The sequence below is a fragment of the Choloepus didactylus genome, chromosome 4 (assembly GCF_015220235.1).
Source record: "Choloepus didactylus isolate mChoDid1 chromosome 4, mChoDid1.pri, whole genome shotgun sequence".
NCBI lineage: Eukaryota > Metazoa > Chordata > Mammalia > Pilosa > Megalonychidae > Choloepus > Choloepus didactylus.
The window spans coordinates 192,269,753-192,290,948 of NC_051310.1; the positions used below are offsets into that span (position 1 = coordinate 192,269,753).

The window sequence follows — 21,196 nt, forward strand, 5'->3', positions numbered from 1 at the left end:
GTATTAGGGTGATGTTGGCTTCATAGAAAGAGATAGGTAGCTTTCCGTCTTCAATTTTTTTGAAGAGTTTGAGAAAGATTGGTACTAATTCATTCTTGAATGCTTGGTAGAATTCACATGTGAAACCATCTGGTCCTGGGCTTTTCCTTTTTGGGAGCTTTTTGATGACTGACTCAATCTCTTTACTTGTGATTGGTTTGTTGAAGTCATCTATCTCTTCTTGAGTTAATGTTGGTTGTTTATGCTCTTCTAGGAAGTTGTCCATTTCATCTAAGTTTTCTAGTTTATTAGCATATAGTTGCTCATAGTATCTCCTGATTATCTCCTTAATTTCTGCAGGGTCGGTAGTTATATTTCGTTTCCCATTTCTGATTGTGTTTATTTGCATCTGCTCTCTCTCTCTATTTTTTGTTAGCCTAGCCAGTGGTCCATCAATATTATTGATTTTCTCAAAGAACCAACTTCTGGTTCTGTTGATTCTCTCTATAGTTTTCCTGTTCTCAATTGCATTTATTTCTGCTCTAAGCTTTGCTATTTCTTCCCTTCTGCTTGCTTTGGGATTGGTTTGCTGTTCGTTTTCTAATTCCTCCAGGTGAGCAGTTAACTCTTCAATTTTTGCTCTCTCTTCTCTTTTAATATAGGCATTGGGGGCAATAAATTTCCCTCTCAGCACCACCTTTGCTGCATCCCATAAGTTTTGATAAGTTGCATTTTCATTGTCATTTGCCTCGAGGTATTTACTAATTTCTCTTGTAATTTCTTCCTTTACCCACTGGTTTTCTAAGAGGGTGTTGTTTAGCCTCCATATGTTTGTGAATTTTATGAACTTCTGCCTTTTATTTATTTCCAACTTCATTCCGTTGTGGTCTGAGAAAGTGTTTTGTATAATATCAATATTTTTTAATTTGTTGAGACTTGCTTTGTGACCCAACATGTGGTCTATCCTAGAGAATGTTCCATGAGAACTTGAGAAAAAAGTGTATCCTGCTGTTGTTGGATGTAGTGTTCTATAAATATCTGTCAAGTCCAGTTCATTTATCAAACAATTGAACATCTCTGTTTCTTTAGTGATCCTCTGTCTAGATGTTCTATCCATTGATGAGACTGGTGTATTGAAGTCTCCAGCTATTATTGTAGAGGTATCTATTTCTCCTTTCAGTGATCTCAGTGTTTGCCTCATGAATTTTGGGGCATTCTGGCTTGGTGCATAAATATTTATGATTGTTATGTTTTCTTGATGAGTTGACCCTTTTATTAATATATAGTGTCCTTCATTGTCTCTTTTAATTGTTTCACTTTTGAAGTCTAACTTGTCTGATATTAATATAGCTACTCCTGCTTTTTTTCTGGTTGTTGTTTGCATGAAATATCTTTTTCCAACCTTTCACTTTCAGTCTATTTTTGTCCTTGTGTCTAAGTGAGTTTCTTGTAGATAGCATATAGATGAGTCCTGTTTTTTAATCCATTCTGCCAGTCTGTGTCTTTTTATTGGGGAGTTTAATCCATTTACATTTAGTGTTATTACTGTAAGGGCAGTACTTTCTACTACCATTTTGTTTTTTGGAATTTATATGTCATATCTTATTTTTTCCTCTCCTTTTACCTTTCCTGATAATCTTCATTTCTGCACTCTTCTCCAAGTCTCTCTCTCCTGTCTTATCCTATCAGCCTGTAGCATTCCCTTTAGTATTTCTTGTAGTGTCGGTCTCTTATTCACAAACTCTCTCAGTGTCTGTTTGTCTGAAAATGTTTTAATCTCTCCCTCATTTTTGAAGGAAAGTTTTGCTGGATATAGAATTCTTGGTTGGCAGTTTTTCTCTTTCAGTATCTTAAATATATCATGCCACTGTCTTCTTGCCTCCATGATTTCTGCAGAGAAATCTGTACATAGTCTTATTGACCTTCCCTTGTATGTGATGGATCGCTTTTCTCTTGCTGCTTTCAGAATCCTCTCTTTGTCTTTGACATTGGACAATCTGACCAGTAAGTGTCTTGGAATAGGTCTATTGGGATCTATTCTATTTGGGGTATGTTGTACTTCTTGAATCTCTAATTTTCTGTCTTTTATAAGAGTTGGGAAATTTTCAGTGAATATGTCTTCTCTTACTCTTTCTGCCCCCTTATCCCTCTGTTCTCCTTCAGGGATACACATAACATGTATATTTGTGCATTTCATGTTGTCACTCAGCTCCCTAAGACCCTGCTCATATTTTTCCATTTTTTTTCACCATCTGTTCTTTTGTGTGTATGAATTCGAATTATCTGTCTTCCAGTTCACTGATCCTTTCTTCTGCCTGTCCAAATCTGTTGTGCCCCTCCATTGTGTTTTTCATCTCCTCCATTGTGGCCTTCATTCCCATGAGTTCTGCCATTTGTTTTTTTAAGTTTATGAATTCTTCTTTATGGTCATCCAGTGTCTTCTTTATATCCTTCAGCTCTTTTTCTATATCTTCCTTCATTTCATCAAATTTATTTAGCATTAGTTGCCTCCACTCCTGTATCTCAGCTGAGCTATTAGTTTGTTTCTTTGGCTGGTCCATGTTTTCATGTTTCCTGGTATGGCTTGTTATCTTAAGTTGTCTAGGCATCTGATTTTCTTGATTAGTTTATTTTGGAGGTTGTTTTCTATTTTTTACCTAGTGGTTTTCTTGTTGGTTGGCTTTGTTCTCTGGCCTCTGTTATTCAGTTCAACTTATTCTAGACCTCTAACTTAGGTTCTATTTAGTTGATCATAAATTTTCCCCACTTGTTTTTTCTGTTTCTTGCTCTGCCTCTATGTAACCTTTGTGTGAGCGGGTCTCCTCCGATATGGTCAACCCTAGTCAGATTTTCCCAGTCTAGAGAGGCCCAGGTCTCATTGGGAAGATATGGAATTTTCCTGAGAATGAGACCCTCGTATGAGGCCTTTAGAATTGGTGCTTTTCCTCTCCTGTCCAGCAGGTGGCGCTTGCCAGCCCACAGCTCCCCCACCAGTGTAAGGAGGTATGTAGACTTTAGTTCTCCTGGTGACTCTGATCCTGTCAGGGGCATGGCTGACTGAAGCCAGAATCTGAATTCCAGCCCCTGAGGTCTGAGTTCCCAAAAGGAGGACTGCCAGTTGAGCTGGACCTCCCTCCACTCTCCCAATCCTCAGAACTCCAGTTGTCTCTCAGGGGCACTATTCCCTTGTCCCCTCTCCTCTTTGGGGCCTCCCCAGGTAGATTCCATGGTCAGACTGAGTTGCCAATTAAAGACGGGGGTGGAGAACTTTAGTAGTGAATAGGGAACTCAAAGACACTGTGTGTACTCTGTCTCCCCCCAAGCCCAGCCTAGTGCCTCTACCTGGGCTTTTTGATAGAAAATAACCACAGATATTACTTTTAGATTTAAAAAAAAAAGAAAAGAAAATCAAGAAAAAGATAAAAGAAAAAAAAAGTCTCTTTTAAAAGTCTTTCCCCAGCCTGGAAGTTTTGTCAGTGTCAGAATAGAGCATTTAAAGATATGCTTTGGGCTATTGTCTGATAATTACTCTCCAACAGCTTCAGTTCCACCCCTGCTGGGGGCTATTGAAATGCAAAAAGATAAGGGATCAGTGAGAAGCCAGAAGGGACAAAATGTAGGGAAAAAAATGGCTTTGTTGGAGTCTGGGAATGGGTGCCCGCTTTTACGTGCCCCCACTTCTCAGAGCCCAGCCCTTCTTTAGCACCCCAGCTCCCAAAATTAATTAATTAATTTGTTAATTAATTCTGCAGTTGAGGCTGGGTTGGGCCTCCCTTCTTGCCCTCATCAGATTGCTGTTTTTTGTTTTTTTTTTTCCCCCCTTTCAGGGAGCCGGCAGCAAGACAGTCTGTGAGGTCTGGGTGGGGAGGGGTGCCAGACCCCTGGTCCGGGGAACTTACAATGTTCGCTGTGATCTCTGCTTTTCCTCCAATTCCAAACTTGTGTCCGATGTGTGACTGGTTACTGGAGACCCCGAAAAAACTGTTTCATATAGTTCTTGGGTAATTGCCAGCTGCTTGCTGGCTCAGATGTGGGCACTTCTGTTCACTGAGGGTGCTAAGAACATAGCTTCCACCCACAGGATCCTTATCTCAGAGGACTCAGGGGTTCACAGGGTGGGGACTCAGGGAGGGCACAGGGTCCAGGGGTTCTGGTAGGTAGCGGCCATCTCTTTCCAGACTGAAACCTAACTCCACCAGCTCGGCAAACTCTCATGTTTTTTTTAAAGCTCTGTTATTAGAATCATGGAAATCTATTATTACTATTTCTTCTTCATTAATATACAACTTTATTTTTATGAAATATCATTTTATATCTCTTGTAATGTTCTATCTCTGAAAACAACTTAGTCTATCTTTAATATAACCATTCCAGCTTTCTATTAACTAGTATTAGCATGAGAAAAATTCTCCACTCTTAAAAGCCTATTTTTGGTCCTTTTGTTTAAATTGTGCCTTGTAGACAACATAGAAATAGATGTTACATTTTTAAAAAAAATCCAATTTGACAATATTTGACTTTTTATGGTTATGTGGACTGGTTATATTTAGTGTTATTGATAAAATTAGGTTTAAGTCCATCTTCTTGCTGTTGTCTTTTGATTTGTCCCATGGAGTTTTTCCCTTTTTCTCTTTTTCTGTTTTCTTTTAGATTAACTGATCATTTATTTTTGTGTGTGTGGCTGCATGAGCAATATTTTTAGTATCATTACTTTAGTGTTTGCTTTCAGATTCATGGCATAGTTGGGAGAGATCTTTTATTTGTCACAGTCCATATTCAATAGTAATTATATCACTTCACATGCAATTTTTGTTACATTTTTAATTGTTATTTAAGCAGTTAATTATCTTTAAAAAGAGACATAACTAATTAAAATATCCTATGTTTTGTTATCATTTATAGTGTTCTTTCTTTGTCTAGATCCATATATATCTGGTATAAATTTGCTTATACCTGAAGGGCAATCTTCAACATATCTTATATCATGGGCCCATAGCTGATGGATTCTTTTGGCATTTGTTTTCTGAAAATTAATAATATTGCATTCCTTTGTAAACTATATCTTCCCTGGGTAAAGTATTCTAGATTCAGAGTTACTTTCATCAGTACTTTAATGCCATTGTTCACATTTTCAAAATTGCTTTACCTTTGATGAGAAATTTTATGTCATACTTGTCTTTCTTCTTATGCATAAACAGTGCCTTTTCCTCTTTTGCTAAGTTTTTTGTTTTTTTTTTTTTAATTTTTTCCCCATGACTTTGGAAAATTTGGCATTCCTTTAGGTAGGTTTTCTATACATTTCATGTTTTTGGAGTTTTTTAATCTTATGTTTTTTTATTGCACTTGGAAAATTTTCAGTTATTAGCTCTCTAAATAATTTATAGGCTCTTCATTTAGGAATTTCATTTACACATACATGTGGCTTCTTGAAGATGCCCCAAAGCTCATTGCCAATCTTTTCATGATTTTGATTCTTTTTGCTCTCTGTGTTTCATGTTAGATAGTTTCTGTTGCTGTATCTACAAGTTCATTAATCTGCAATGTAAAATCCAGCTCAGGGATTCCATTTGCCTTCAATTGCTTTTTCCTTTTGGTGTGTGGTCTGGAAAATAACTGAAGGCAGTAAGTTTGTTCAGTTATAAGCTCATCACATTTCTTTTTCCATAAACCATGGAAACATTCCTTCAGTTCCTGATGTCAGTGTCATGGCATGAATATAAATTGTTCAAATATTTAGTCTTATTTTTCCTATTCTTGTTTCAGGTGGGAAAGTAAATAGAGTTCTAATATTTCCAATTAGTTGGAAATTGAAGGTGAGTTCTATATTTGGCATTTCCATTATTTTCTATTCATTAACCTACTTTTAATAAACTCTTACATCCCACATTAATATAAAAAAATACTATTGATACTTTCTTTAAAACATGTCAATAATTTGATCACTTCTCATAACATGACTGCTTCCATTATGGTCTTAGTCTCCACAGTTTCCTGAGAGTGTAATACCCCTCATATTTTGTCCATTTTCCAATCCCTGCAAACTATTATTTACACAACAGCCACAGCAGTCCTGTAACTGAGGATACATATGTCACATCTCAGTACAAAATCCTCCAAAGATTACATTTTTCAAACAGAATAAATAAAAGAATTTACAATGGCTTGTATAGTAAGGTAATGGTAATGGTGAGGTCCTGCATTAAAATATATCATTATCACCTATATTTACCCATCATGTCCTCAGCTCCAAACACCTTTGATTCCCATCCCCACGCCAAACATAACAGTCATACTATCATTTAAGAGCTCCTACACTGAAATATTTCTCTCAATGTATGTCCAAATGGCACACTCATTCAATTCCTCATGTATTTGCTTAAATGCTCTCTTCTCAGAGAGTTCTCCAGGCTAACATAATTAAAAACGTAGCCCTCATTCTGACTACTTATTCTATTTCATTTACATATAAATCAATATGTTCAGTAATACTGTATTATCCATTACTTATTTTGCTTGTTTTCTGCATCTTTCTAAGGGAATGTAAGACCCATAGACACTGAAATTGTGATTGTTTCATTTAGCAATGTATACTTGTCTAGAATTGATAATTTTACATAGTCTTTATCAGGAACTATTTTGCAACTTTTTCTGTGGTAGGAACTTCTGTTAAATGATGACTGGACTATACAGAGTCCCTAGTTCCATAAAGGGCATTCTTTAGTGGAAGAGACATGAAAACAGATTTTATGTGGGGAAAATGGAAGAATGGAACCTAACCAGGACTTGAAATTAAATATAAACTCATATCTGGAGTTTGAGCTGAAGTTATTCATCTCTTAGTGTTGGACTTGGTTTGAAAATAAGGAAATGATTTCTATAGTTCTACAAATCTTACTGATGGATTCTTGCCAATCCTAGGTTAAAAAAATGTCAGATATAGTTTTAAATGGCTACAAAATAATTTATTAACAAGTACTACAGTGAATTTTAAATAGAAAATTTGTACATATTTTCCAGGTTTTCCTTAGGGTGTTTTTCACCTCTTTGTTCCTCAAACTGTAGACCATGGGATTCAGCATGGATATCACCAAGGTATAAAATACAGAGGTCATTTTATCAGTGTCAAAGGAATGATTGGAATTGGGCTGTGCATACATAAAGAGTAGAGTTCCATAGAGGACAGCCACCACTGTCAGGTGAGATCCACATGTGGAGAAGGCCTTGTGCCTTTTCTCTGCAGAGCTCATCCTGAGGATGGCCATTAGGATCAGCATATAGGACATGAGAACTATTAGAAGAGATGACACCAAATTAATAGCTGCAAAGATCAGTACTATCAATTTAATTTCCTGTGTATTTGAGCACAACAAAGATATCAAGGGCAGAGTATCACAGTAGAAATGCCTGATAACATTATAGCCACAAAATGATGATAAGAAAATTTTTGTCACTATCACTGAAGACTCAAAAACACTGTAGAGACAAATTATCACCAGCAACAGGTGACATGCTCTTTGTGACATGATGACTGTGTGGAGCAATGGTTTACAGATGGCCACATAGCTGTCATAGGCCATAGCTGATAAAATGAAAATTTCACCAGAGAGAAAAATACAGAAGAAAGTGAATGGGGTAGTACACCAATTAAAGGAGATTGTATGTTTGTCTGAAAGAAAATCAAATAATGTTTTTGGTTCCACAGCTGTTGAATAACCAAGATCAGTGGAGGCCAGATGTCTGAGGAAAAGTTACATAGGTGTTTGTAGCCTAGAGTCTACGATGGTGAGTATGATCAAGCCCAGGTTATCCACCACAGAGGCCATGTAAACAAGGAGGAAAAGCACAAATAGTGGAGTCTGCAGCTCAGGGAGCTCTGTGATTCCCATTAGGATGAATTCATTCAGAATTGTGAGATTGTTTTTGTACATTCAGGTCACTCAACAGAAAACCTATATTGGAAATAATTATAAGAAGAACCAGTAACTTTAGGGAAATATGATTGAAATACATATATGTATAGTTTGCATAAAATCAATCCATAACTTCAATGTTCACAAAATCCTTCTAATTTTGTTGACCAAAAATCACTCTCTTTTTGTACATTGACATCATTACACAGAGCAGTTATTCCAGAAAAAAAAGTAGTTGAGTGGTGTCAATCACAAGTAAGATAAATTATTATGATCTTCACTTAGTAATTTTACTATCACTTGGGGGAAAATTGTTTAGAAAATCCCACATATTTTCAGTTGAAAATGTAAAGCATAGCATTGGAGAGAACTTACCATTAAAACCTTAACCAATGTATGAATTTAGCATGAATAATAATACAACAACCTAACATCCTGTGCCTCCTAATGATATAAAGTATGGATTATGCACCAAGACTATGAAATATTACTGATAAAAACTCTTATCCTAAATATAATTACAATTCAGGCTTTACTTCCAGTTAATAGGCAACACAGTGGGTAAAAGAACCATGTAAATGTCACTAGAAATAATATCAAGATATTTGAGGAGATAATCTATTTGCTCTCTTCCAAAAGTTGATATCATTAAAAAAGAATTTATCATTTACATAGTTAATATTATGGAAATATTCTACAGAAAGCCTAAATAGATTCCTTGATTGGATTCTGGTTGAATAAAAAGAAAGAATGGAATAAAGGAAGGAAGAAAGAAAAAGAGAGAGAAAGAGAAAGAGACAGAGAGAAAAAGAAGAAAGGTGAATGATAGTACATGTACAGCACATTTTTATGGCAAATGGGTTCATTTTAGTTGAGTCAATAAATTAGGCATTTCTACTTTGGGCAGTATCTTTTGCATTTGTTCTTAGATATGAAACTAATATGAAGTTTTATGAAGATAATATTTGGATTCATGAGATCAATGTTGAAATATTAAGGGAGTGAAATTGAATGATGTTTGCTAATTACTTTCCAATGCTGCAGCATATTATATCTCTTTAATCTCTCCCTCTCTCTGTCTCTCTGTCCTTACACACAGACCCGCACACACATACACAGTGGATTTTAGTAATTGTTGAATAGATGGTGCTTGTAAATGGAATACAGTTGCCTTGCCAATTCTATTTTCTTTCAAGCTTAAAAATTTTCATAATAAAAGTTGACAAAATGTGTAGAAAAATTTAAGAAGTCCTATTTCATAATGTAGCCATGTGAAATCCATTAAACATCTGGATGAAATAGGTTAAAACAAGTAATATCCTTAAAAGTGTTTGGGAAGCAATGCAGACAAGAAAACTATGATTGGTTATATTTTTTCTTCTTTTAAGGTAATTTCAAATAACAAACAGAAACTTTCTGTTGTACCCTCCCAATTAGACATGGAAAGGCTGAACACTGTGGGTAAAGTAGAACTAAAGACAGTTCTTTTTTTTTTTTAAACTTTCTTAATGAAGGAAAGTGTACAAGGAATTTAACAATTAAATGTAAAATCTATATTATAATGAAAAGAAACTGCCCCCAGCTGTACATCTCCACACCCTATTCCCATTGCCCAGACTGTGTGTTCTTGAAGCAAATGTGAATGCAAAAAGAGGCAATATTAACTGCTTCTGCTTTTATGTTTCCTCATGTTTACATCGTTTCTAAATCATTTCTTCAATTATTTATCATTTCAGATGTTACATTTTGAATATCTAATATGACAGATAAGAATTTAGCAAATATACATCATCTTCTTCAATAATCCTAGAGTCATATAACTAATTTAATTTCTTTTATTGTCATTTCATCATCACTAATCACCAAAACAACACTTTGATGATTTTTTCATAGCTGAGTACCACCTACATATTGCAATCATCATTGATGTAGTCTGAGAAAGGTGAATTGACAAATGATAATTATTTTGACTTATCCATAAAAGCAAGTATTTAAAGTGTGACTATATTTATTTTACTTTGCATTAAGGTAGATATATAACTATTAAAAAAAACTTCAGGAACTAAAATGGCAGCTAGCTGAGACAAGGTGAAAAAAATACCTCTGTGAAAAACACTAGCTAAAAAACAGAAAGTGACCTAGAATACCAGTTACATCGATGCACCAACTGGATGAGGGCTCCTAGCCCCAGAGGTTCTGTATACTTGGTGAAACTGGGAGTCAGCATTCTGAAATGAGTGAGTAAGCTGGCTGGAAGACCCACAGCCATGTGGCAGGCTGGGGAAGCCAGGGTTCAGTGTATGGAGAACAGCTGGCTGTTTAAAAAAGAAAAAAAAGGAGCGGCTCCAGTAGCAATTGTGGGAACCATGCAGAAAAACACAGCAAGAGGGGGCTGGGCTGGCCTCTTGCTGTCTGGCCAGGAAGATAGCCTGCAGCAGATACCCTTGGGTTCAGGGGAATGGAGGGGAGAGCCGGAAGCAGAAAGAAACCCCACGGCTAGCATCTAGCCCCCGGGGGTCTGGATAAACTCCTGCACAGGGCCATGCCCACAGCCCAAAGCCCCACCAGTTGTTCTGGAGCTGGGAAGGAGGAATGGTGTGAGGAGGAGGGAGCTGAGACACCCCACTCAGCCATTTTTGCTTCAGGCTGGGAGTGCACTGCCACATGGCCTGGCAGCCTGGGGCTTCCCTTGTGGGATGGCATGCACTGATGATGTAGAACAGCCTTCCCTTGGCTGAGCTACTGGAGGAGCACAGCTGGAAGGGGGGATCCACTCAGAGAACCCAGGGATGCTATGCCAAGTTCAGTGGTTTATGGATCAGTGAGAATGAGAGGCTGGGGCTGAACTGAAATGAAGGCTTAGACTTGTACAGCAGCCTTGAATCTCTGGGATCCTGGGGGATTTGAACATTAGATCTGCCCTTCCTCCCTGGCTGCCCATACACATACCCCACATTCAGGGTGGACAGCTCCAGCAACACACCCAAACTGAGTTCTCCAACTGAACCCACAAGAATCATTTCCCCACACAAAGCAGAAAAAAGGTTGAGAACTGACTTTAGGGATATAGGTGACTCACAGACGCCATCTGCTTGTTAGTTAGAGAAAGTGTACATCACCAAACTCTGCTCCTGAAAAATTAGATCAATATCCCTTTTTCTTTACAACTTGAAAGAGCCCTATCAAGCAAAACAAATGCCAAGAGGCCAAAAACAACAGAAAATCTTAATGCCTATGATAAAACCAGAAGATATGGGGAATCCAACTCCAAACACACAAATCAAAATATTGGAGGATACAGTATACCTCACAAAGTTAATCAAAGATCTACAATCAAGGAACAAAAACATGGCAAAGGATTTAAAGGACATCAAGAAGACCATGGCCCAGGATATAAGCTACATAAAGAAGACCGTAGAAGAGTATAAAGAAGACATAGCAAGAGTAAATAAAAAAAAATAGAAGATCTTATGGAAATAAAAGAAATTCTTGGCCAAATTAAAAAGACTCTGGATATTCACAATACAAGACTAGAGGAAGCTGAACATCTCAGTGTCCTAGAAGCCCACAGAACAGAAAATGAAAGAACAAAAGAAAGAATGGAGAAAAAAATCAAAAAAAATCAAAATGGATCTCAGGGATATGATAGATAAAATAAAATGTCCAAACTTAAGACTCATTGGTATCCCAGAAGGGGAAGAGAAGGATAAAGTTCTAGAAAGAGTATTCAAAGAAATTGTTGGGGAAAACTTCCCCAACAATTTCTACACAATATAAATACACAAAGCATAAATGCCCAGGGAACACCAAATAAACCCACTCCAAGACATATTCTGATCAGACTGTCAAATACTGAAGAGAAGGAGCAACTTCTGAAAGCAGCAAGAGAAAAGCAATTCACCACATACAAAGGAAACAACATAAGTTTAAGTAGTGACTACTCAGCAGCAACCATAGAGGTGAGAAGGTAGTGGCATGACATATTTAAAACTCTGAGAGAGAAAAATTTCCAACCAAGAATACTTTATCCAGCAAAAGTCTCCTTCAAATTTGAGGGAGAGCTGAAATTTTTCACAGACAAACAAATGCTTAGAGACTTTGCTGATGAAAGACCTTCCCTACTTCAAATTCTGAGGGGAGCCCTGCTGGAGGACAGACAGGGAAAGGAGAAAGAGATATAGAGAATTTTAACAGACATATATAGTACCTTACATCCCAAAGCATCAGGAGAGTCACTTTTCTCTAGTGATCACAGATCTTTCTCAAGAATGGATCATAAGCTGGGTCATAAAACAAGCCTCAAGAAATTAAAAAAAAAAAAAAAAAAAAAAAAACATTGAATATACTCAAAGCACATTCTCCAACCACAATGGAATACAAATAGAAGTCAATATTTTTTGAACTGTAATTCCACTAGTTACTTCCTACATAATATAAAATACACAAACTCTAAGGACAAATCAGTGGTTTTGAACTCAATGTAAAATATGTAATTTTAGACACTATATAATGGTGGGGGAATGAAGGAGTATAGGAACATAGTTTATGTGTCCTATTGAAGTGAAGGTGGTATCAAAGAAAAACAAGATTGATATGGATTTAGGAGGATAATTTTAAGCCCCACAGTAAACACAAAGAAATTATCAGAGAATATAACCATAGAGATGAAAAGTAGAGTTTGGGTTAAGAGAAATGGGGGAAGGGGCAATGGGGAATTAAGAAATGAGTGTAGGGTTGCTGTTTGAGGTGAAGGGAAATTTCTAGTAATGGATGGTGGGAAAGAGCATTACAACATTCTAAACACGATTAATCCCACTAATGAAAGGCTAGGGAGGGAGTGGAATGGGAAGATTTAAGCTGTATATATGTTTCCACAACTGAAAAAAAAAGTCAGTCTAACTAGATGACAATTGAATACTAAGGATGAACTTGGATGGGACAGGAGGATAGAGGACAGGTGGCTCAAAGGGGCACAGTTGAGACATAAGGAAAAGGAAATATATAATGTAAGCTTTTTATCATTGTTGAATCTATTGTACTTCTTAGCTGCACTTAATGGGATTGCATGAAAAAATGTTCTTGTTCATGGGAAGTGTATACATGAATTATAGTGAATGCTCAAGGATGTGTGCAGCTAACTCTCATACGTTCAGACAACAGAGCAATAGATGATGGATGACAGGGAGGGAGGGAGGGAGGGAAAGAAATAGCAATGTGACAGCAAGTTAAAGTTGGTGGAGTGAGCTACCGGGGAGGGGTGGTCAGTGTATGATGGAATTCTGTGTATGGGGCTAGTATTGTTTTTGCAACTCTTCATATAACTTTGAATTTATTTCAAAAAAGAACAAAAAACAAAAAACATGATGATTGGCTATTTACTTAAAATCCTCATGTGAATCTCCAACATTAAATATCAGAGTGCTATAGAAGAGCAATGACCAAGCCTTAGATTCTATGGGGGCTAGATAGGCAACTTGAAATGTATCATATAACCCAGCATAAGGAAGCAATGCTGACTAAGAGAAACAAAAGTACATGCCCCATTTGCAAATGTTAAACTTCCAGCTTTGTTTTATTTTAATCTGCATGTCTCAGACAAAAGATACTGTTACACAGATGTCTTCAACAACATACCAGTTAGACTATTCTGTAGAATCTATGTGTTCATAGATTCAAATGCCATCTTTCTATCTTTATTTTGTGTTCCACCAAATAAAGACACTACCTTTGTGATATAATTGAATTAATGACTGAGTTACAATTGAATTGACAATGTTGTGAGACATAGATATTATTAAGAAATGCCTTTTATGGATAGATGTTAATGAAAGTGGCAAAGCAGGGAACTCCAAAACCCCATCCTTCCCCTAAAGATGGGATTACACTCTCAAAAACTGGGACCACAAGTTTCTAATGAAAAATATCCAGTGGCCATATAAATGCTTGATAAAGTAAGAAATGTTTAAATTTTGACTAGAAAATGCTGTGGCATTTTAATTTACCATCCCCCATTCTCTACCTCCAAGCCAGCCAAAGTGATGTTGATCTATCCTCCTGGGGCTTCTTGATGGCTCCAGGGGAAATATTGATCCTATTCTCTAATAAATTAAGTATATCTTGATCTGTCTGATAGTTACCTGAGAGATCAGCCCAGAGGCCAGAGTAGGTGTAAAAAATGGATACAACTACATGGTCTACATGACCCTCCAAAGTATCAGAAATTCCAAAGTCAGAAATGGATTGAAAGAGAAAAGAGGAATAGTAATTGTAACCAAAAGAAAAAAATCATTAACTAAACAAGGCTGTGGTGGCTATACAGATAAATATCAACATACATTAAGTTAAAAATTGTTAACAGAGACAGGGAAGGACATTACATATTGATAATTGAGTCAATCCATCCACAAGATATAAGAATTATAAACATATAAATACCTAACAACAGAACCCAAGTTACATGAATCAAAAATTGACAGATTTAAAGGGAAAAATAGTTCTACAGCAATAGTGGGGGAAACATCAAAACACATATTTTGGGGTCTAAAATTAAATATATAACAAGGCATAGTTTCACATTATCATGTCAAAGGTTTTAAGTTCATAAGAGGAACATAAAGAGGGCAAATTATTCCCCAGAGCCAACCCCAAATCCCAATACAACTTTCAACAATAAAATAAATGAAAATAAATTTATTTCTACTATAAGAGATCATGAAAAATATGAATTTCAATACCTATTTAAATACCAAAGTAATTTTTGAGGGGGAGTTAACATAAAGAACACCTGGAACCATTTAATAAATAAGTAGTGGATAACACTACAATTTAGAGCAAAGACAATATTTCTACACCATAATTTTGCAAAGACAGTTCTTTGTTTAAACATGCATTTTTTCTCATCTCCTTTAGATGTGTGTTAGTCACTCACATGATAATTTGATGTCATTTCAAGGACTCCTCTAAGCCTTGGCAGTTATATCCGGGGCAGTGATCTTACTCACTAGGTATTACAGAGTGGTTGAGTCACACTGTACTGAAAAACACACTTTAATATTTTCATTTGGCCTTACCTCCAACTAAAAGAGGTGCCTTGCAAATAATATTTATCTTTTGAATTACATTGATAAATTTGGAAATTATGTGAAATACATATATCACAGAAAATATTGATGATACTCTTTCAATTTAAAGGCAACTGGAAATCTCTTTGGAAATCTTGAGGTAATTCTGAGACAAACCCGATTAACTACAAATGACAATATCAAACTTGATGTCTTGGTTGTAGGTCCAAATGAAAGAAAATAATCATAGGAATTTGAGTGTGGGATTTCCACTTCTCAGAGGGTGTTTGTACTATCTGAAGAAAAACAATTAACTAGAGAACAATCAGATATAGAGGTCTATTTTAGCTTTCCTGAAAGACCGTAATAAAGGTTGTGGACATACCACACAATTCTAGAATATTAAGTTTTCAAGGTAGACTGTTTATGTCTATTTCTAAGTCACATAGATTAGGCAGTAGAGAATATAGGTTAAATGGAAAATGGGGGCCATGAAGAGCAACTGGAAATCTGAGCAATAGTCCCTGTTTTAGTTTCCTAGGCTGCTCAATCAAATACCATGAAATGGGTCAAGATAAACAATGGGAATTTATTTGCGTATGTTTTGAGACCAGTACAAAGGCCAAACCATTAGGCCTTGTCAAGGCAAAGCTTTCTTCCCAAAGACTGGTATTCTGGGGATGGCTGCTGGGAATTCTTGGCTCTTCTGTCACTTGGTCTCTCCCTTCACTTAGGGATTAGCTTCTTGCTCCTGTGGTTAGCTCTCTCTCTGTCTGAATTTCACTCTATTTATAAAGGATTCCAGGGTAGGATAGCGATCCATCCTGACTGAGGTGGGCTACACCTTCTTAACTGAAGTAACTTCACCAAATAGTCCTGCTTACAAAGGGTTCATGCCAAAGTAATAGATAAGATTTATGAACATGTTTTCCTAGAGCACATACAGCTTCAAAATACCACAATCCAATAAACTGGAGAGGAGTTTACTTACCTTTAATGAGAAATACATCTTTGTTCCCCAAGTACTCCTAACACAACCAAATAGAAATAATTTATGGGTTTCTCTCCTCCTTTGAGACTCTCCCTTAGGAGAAGACATGCAATTTATTAATTTTGCCTGAAGCATTTGACAGCTTCAAAGCCAGCCAATGGGATATCTACTAATTACAATTAGCACTTTTACATCCTCATAAGAGGTAAGTTATTTCTGATAACTTTCCACAGTTGCTCTTGGCTAAGTCTCTTCTGCTGCCACCTAGAGATTTGGAATTAAAGTATAGTATTTGCAGGACACAGATTTTAATCTGTTTTGTAACTCTTAATAGTCCACTTTTATAAGAGTGGTTTATACATGGTTTTATGGCTTAGGACAAAACAGAGAACTGTTTAAACACTGTCTATTATATTGTTTTAAAAATTCACAAGGGAAAATAATGTATGTATGTGTAGCCATTTTTCCTTTACATGTTATATGTTTAACTTATAGAAATATGCATAGAAAAAAAATGCATATATAAATTATTAAAAATTTGACACACATATATAACCAGAATCCAGATTAAACAACAAAAAACATTAGAACCACTGAGGAATTCCATATTGTTTGATGAATAGTACTGCTATTTATAATATATTCAACCTTCATATAAATGCATTTCTATTATATATTAAATTCATTTGCCTGGAATTGCTCAGTAATAGGTACACATACTCTGCCTTAGTAAATACTGCCAAATGGTTTTCCAATGTGATGGTACCAACGTACACTCACAGAGTGGTGCATGGCAGTTATGGGTGTTCAATACCCTTGTCATCGTTTAATATTTCCCATCACTTTGATCATATATTATTTTCATGATTCCCGTTTTTTTCCTTTTTCCATGTTTTCTTTTAACTCTGGGCATTTTTAAGATGCTTGTTTTAAGTATTTTCCTAGTAAGTAAAATATCTGAGATTTATTAGGGATGTTTTCTGTCACTTTATTTCTTCCTTTGACATCACAATCTTGTTTCTTTGAAAGTTTTGTGATTATTTTTTGAAATCTGGGCATTTGAATTTTTTAATGTGTTAACTGTAGAATTAAGATTGTCTGGCTTCCAAAAGTTTGTTTTATTTTTTTAATTGTTGAAGGCAGTATTAGTATATTTGGTTAATGATTTTTCCAACCTATTTTTGCAAAGACTGTATGCTTAAATGTACATAATCACTGTAGTCTCTGTTTCTTTAGCATGTATTCAACTAGTGTCATGACAGAGATTCCCTGAATGCAAGGAGCTAAAAGAACAACAACAAAATGTATCTCTCTCAGGTTTTGCAGATTACCTCTAGCTGAGTCTCTCCTTTAGAACCTAATCAGTCTTCCCTTTGGGGCCAATTTCAGTGGGGAAGATTTTAGCATTTCACTATTACCTTAGATGGTTAATGTAAGAATTTTATAGGTATTATTTATTAGATTGAAGAATTGTTTTATTCTATTCTGCTACAAATTTTATTATAAATTGACGTGGAATTTTATCATATGCCCATAAAATTTTAAATTATAATTTTAATGCATAGATTGATTTTCATACATGGAAACAACATTGAATTCTTGCATATATGAAGTACTCCTTTGGCTATATCATACATTTTAAAATTTGTATAATTTTACAAATTATCCAAATATAAGAGTACAGATCAATGTGTTTCAGAATAGTATATCATAGTGTAAGTTTTTTGGGTGGACATCATTTCACTCATTTAACTCTATGCATGTGAGATTCATCCTTCTTCTTTCCCTTTTCCTTTTTTAATTGTGGTATAAAATTCTTTGTATGAAAGCCTTAGTTTTCCAGACATCAATGTACCATAGGCTAATTTAGTATTTGAAACATAAACACTTTTTCTGCCTCAACAACCTTGACCTGAACATTACTATCTTTCCTAAGGCCAAATTCCAGATGAAGCTTTCAAATGGTGCTTTCACCTTTCCCCTTCAGAATTTGCATTGTTTAGATTTCCATTATCAATAGAGAAATTATAAAAAATAAAAACAGATTCTTTGCTTTCCTGAAAGCAAATGATGCTAAAAATGCCAAGTTACTTCAGAAAATATTGTTAAAAATGAGAATATTAATATGTGTAGCATGATGTTCTAAGTCTGGCATTGGTACTATTATCATTTCCATAATTTAAATTGAAACTATGAGTCAAGAATTGTCACTGGAGCTAATCTGATAATCACAGTTAGAGTCCTCTACTCACCTTAAATGACAGACATGTTATTGCTTCTCCATGTGGTTGCTAAACCACACTGAAATAAGAGGAATTTATAAGTGTCTCTCCCCATTGAGACACAAACCTGGTAGATTGAATGCAATTTGATATTTTTTCCAAAGCATCAGAGACCAGGAAATGCCACTGGGTCTTTTTTAATTATCCAGGGTAGCTGTGATTTCCTTATTGAGAAACACTAATTTATATATAATTCCCCTGCTTTTCTGTGTTGTTTTGGACAACCCCTTCTCAGTCACCTTGATGTAAGTGTGTTATTCATTGGATACACACTTTAATTTATTAAACATCATTTCAATATTCAGCATTTTCCATATGGCTTCCCCCAAGTTTTATGTCTGAGAATGAAGTAAGATTTCTTTAATATGCCCTAAAATATTTTTAAATGCTTCAGAGAGAATAGAAATTATGAATATATGTACTACTCATTTTATATCTTTCTTTTTGTCTCACAACTAGATTGAGTTCTTCCTGAAATAATTCCTTATCCAATAATCATCATCAATCTTCATTCCCAATTCCAATTCACTTCTCTTTCCTAAGAAGGTTGATATAGGTATTTAAAAAGACATTCATTGCTGTGTGTGCCTGACCCTGGCCACAGCCATCCACTCCAGTCCTCCTTATTACAGGAGAAGCACCAGGGCCATTTCCCAGCAGGAAATGCAGGAGGGATCATAGAAGGTCTCCTGAAGAGCTGCTATGTCTTTTCTTCAGAACAGAACAACAATAGTTGTGAAATCAAAACTCCAAATCTTTGAACTCCAGAAAAATGTTCATGAGCCTCATAAATGGCAAAATCCCAGATGGCCATCATTATGATTGGCTTGCCTGCCTAGAGCAAAACCTAAGTATCCAAGAATCTCACATGCTATCTTTGCTTGACTGAGGCATTCACCAAAGTGTTCAATCTTGGTGTGCATAGGTATAAAACAGTCGAGTCCTATAATTCCTATGACTTTTTCTGGCATAAAATGAAGAGACCATAAGGATGCACAGTGTACTCTAGTAGTGCTGGAAGATGTTAAGGCCTCTCTAACTGAGGAGAGTGGGCAGACTGCAGTGCTTAATCCACCAGTACCACCCAGGAGAGAAGGGACATGATTTTAAACTTTTCCAAGGAGAATTCCTTTAAGGTATTCTTTGTGGAATCTATCTGTGATATCCTGATATCATATCATCCAACATCCTGGACATAAACATGTTGAGCCTGACTACACTGAAAGGAACAGGAAGAATGTGGTGGAAGGTTTCCTGAAGAGATTGAGTGTTGCAAATTTACCTCTCAGTCCCTCAACCCAGAAAATTATGACAAGGATCTTTCTTCTCATGTGATAAATGTGGACCAGCAATTGGTAATGAACAGAATCCAAGACTATATCCAGAGCAAGATAGTCTACTCTCTCACAAATATCCATGTTCAAACTGATACCATTTACCTTTGTAAGCATGGAGAGACTGAGTTAAATATCTTGGGAAAGATTGGGGTGACTCTGGACTCTCATTGCAGGGAAAGCAGTTTACTCAAGTTCTAAGGAAGTTTCTGGAGGAATAAGAGATAGTGGACCTCAATGTATGGATAAGCAAATTAGAGAGGATTATCCAGACCACTGATTCCCTGGGGTGACTTATGAGCAGTGGGAAATTCTGTATGAGTTTGATGCTGGTGTGTGCAAGGAGATGGCTTATGCAGATATCAAGAAGCATTATCCAGAAGAATTAGCCCTTCAAGATCAAGAGGAATATCTGTATCTGTGTCCCATTGAGGAGTCATACTAGGATGTAGTACAGTGACTGGAGACTGTCATCATGGAGCTGGAGTGTCAGGACAATGTGCTCATTATCAACTACCAGGCCATCATGTGCTGTCTTCTGGCCTACTTCTTGGATAAGAGTTCAGGCAGTGCTATTGGACTCCCACTAGCCACTGAGTAAAGTACTTGCTGAATTTGCTCTGCTGTTACAAAAACCCCAATGGACAATAGCTGCTGCTGGAGCTCCTTGGTCCTGCTTGGCTATAGGATGAGTATCAAGTTGACACTCCTGGAAGCATCAGATGTGCTACTATGCTTGAAATGCCCTCTCCATACCATCTTCAAACTTACAACTTGGGCCTGTGAATTCAAAGTGGAAACAAACTCAATGTGGAGGCTGGGACCACTGATCATGAGAAGCCAACCAAATTTTCCCCAAGAACCAAAACACTGTAAGGAGCAGCTTTATGTCTTGGTTCAGTTTGTATACAAAAAGGCATCCAAGATATTACAGTGCTGGGAGCTGGCTCCTCAGTTCCCTGAGCCCTCTTCATTCCCTAGATATGCAAGAAGATACTGACCAGATGAAGATCCAAGTTAGCATTCCAGTGGTGTAACCATGTGTTTTCTTCCAGCCCTGGCCTCTGGTCTTGTCACTAATCACCAAAAGGTCATTTAACTTCCAAGCTACCCCCCCCTACACAGAATTCCCACCATTAATCTTAAAACAGAACATGAGGACATGTGTTTCTAGCCCAACTTTAATTATTCTCCATATGAAACATCTTTCCTTTCAGGGTTAAGGGGCTTTTTAGGACAGGTCCTCAGGTTGGTGGTGGTAATGGTGGGGAGGTGATTTGAAAGAGGAAAAGTGACACATTCTCCTGGGATGATTGGTGTCGCTGGGACCCCATACACTTACATTTGGTTCTTCTATCTATCTCCTAATGTCTAATCACTAATATCTTTGTGTGGGTGAAATGGGAGTGGGGAAGAGGAGACACACACAAGCCCATTGTTCTTTCACCTTTGTTTCTTTAATGTGTGTTTTACCAACAATCCTTATTTACCTTCTTTCTTACCCTTTTTATCTCCCCTTTAGATTGTCCAATGAAATGTATGGCACTGTGATGTTGGTCTGAGAGGGAAGGTGGGCTTGGTGAGAAAGAAGTCTAAGCTCCATTACTGCTTTCTGCAGTGGGCCTAAATGGGTCTGGAC

At 36.5% G+C, this 21,196-nt stretch overlaps 2 pseudogenes; one reads left to right on the forward strand and one right to left on the reverse strand.

The window, feature by feature from the left end:
• Positions 1 to 6,944: 6,944 nt before the first annotated feature.
• LOC119533079 lies at positions 6,945 to 7,907 on the reverse strand (annotated as a pseudogene).
• An 11,107-nt stretch (positions 7,908 to 19,014) lies between these two features.
• On the forward strand, positions 19,015 to 20,594 carry LOC119533080 (annotated as a pseudogene).
• Positions 20,595 to 21,196: the final 602 nt, after the last annotated feature.